Source organism: Oryzias melastigma, linkage group LG20 (genome assembly GCF_002922805.2).
Source record: "Oryzias melastigma strain HK-1 linkage group LG20, ASM292280v2, whole genome shotgun sequence".
Lineage (NCBI taxonomy): Eukaryota > Metazoa > Chordata > Actinopteri > Beloniformes > Adrianichthyidae > Oryzias > Oryzias melastigma.
The window spans coordinates 9,851,275-9,852,910 of NC_050531.1; positions in this window are offsets into that span (position 1 = coordinate 9,851,275).

Genomic DNA, 1,636 nt, shown 5'->3' on the forward strand with positions numbered 1-1,636 from the left:
ATAAATCAAAGCTTAGATGAAGGAAAAAGAAGTTTGGAGGTGTCCTTAAACGCTCCTGGAAGAAAGTGCATGGAGAAAGACGACGCTACAGTCAGATCTAGAAATCTCCCAGTTAGTTGATGTATCTGGTAATAGTTATGATGGTTCTCTCCTCCGTGTAAAACCACCAGATGGAAACGCAGTTTCATCCTGGACCTCTCAGCTATCATCTTTGGTCATTTAATTATAAACAAGTGTTTCATTTAAATGTGATAGTGGACTACAGGAATCGAGTTTGGGTTACTGTCTCTCTCTAGTGGTGATGTGTTGATATATAAACTAACAAACCTGCATAATTAAGCTTAAATGCTGGAAAAATTTGGAAAAAAAGTAAGAAAACATTTATAAATTGATTATAAAATACGCTTTAAAACGCTAAAAGTAAGGATTTATAGCAGTTTGACTTCATAAAAGGTTTTGCCAGACGGTTTTATGACATAAAACACAAGAAAGGCTTTTATTTTGAATAAATTGATGTGCTAACTTGTATCCATGCATGGGATTAAATAGAGCAAACGCCTCAGGACATTCAGAAGTCTTCAGTCAGCGCTACCTTTAAACATGATTCCTCCCCACCGTCTATCTGGATGATGCAGCAGATAAGTGAAGGCCTTCTCCACAGCTTGGCACAGCATTTCATTGGAGGCTGAGCAGCATCAGCAGCATCAGTGGCTCCAGGGCTTCCAGCTGGGGCTGCCTGCTGCCTCTGCCTCCCTACCAGCGCTGCGGCTGGGGTAAGTGGTGGACGGGCTACAGGATTGCCCCAAGGCACCTCTCTTATGCACCAGTGGAAAAAATAAAATAAAATAAATACATAAATTCTGCTTCTCTGCTTTTCTTTTTGTTTGACAAAGTGAAGGGGGGATGTCATGAAGAAGAAAGTTGTGTTAGCAAAACAAAGGAAAAGTTCATTAACAAAAAATTCATCAAATGACCAATTATGCTTTTTTTATTTTTTGCATCAACAGTGAATGGGAATCTACAGTTTTAAATTATGCACACATTATTTTACAACTGCTGTACACAAAAAATGATTTTTTTAAGTCTTTGTGTCTTTTTTGTCATCTGGTGGTCAATTATAAACATAAAAGAGAAAATCTTCAAGTAACTCTTTGAGCTATGAAAAAAACAAACGGTGCAACACACAAACTGCAAAAATGGATACTGTAATACTGTTGACAATTTTCACACCCGACTAAAAACCGTGGAGCTTAAAGCATGTTGTTCTTCTGGCTGTTGCTGAGCCACAATGGCTACGATAAACGCAAAAAAATTATTGCTTTTCCACAGGACGGCCGCCGCCGCCGACCGTCGACCATCCGTTTGGGCTTTTCTGTGCCATTTCTGTTTGACTCCGACCCGATGTGACACATCTGCACCACGAAAGAACAAAAGTGACCTGGTCAGCACTGTGTGCAAAAACCATTAAAGACACACGTCAGGATGATTAAACTGATTCGTGAGGTTGTTGGAGAATCAGGAAAATCCCTTTGCTGCTACAACCGCTTTTCATATTTTGGGACTTCAAATCAGAATCACTAAAACTCATTATTAAATTAAAATAAAACCTTCACATATCAGATTTAGAAACTTAAGG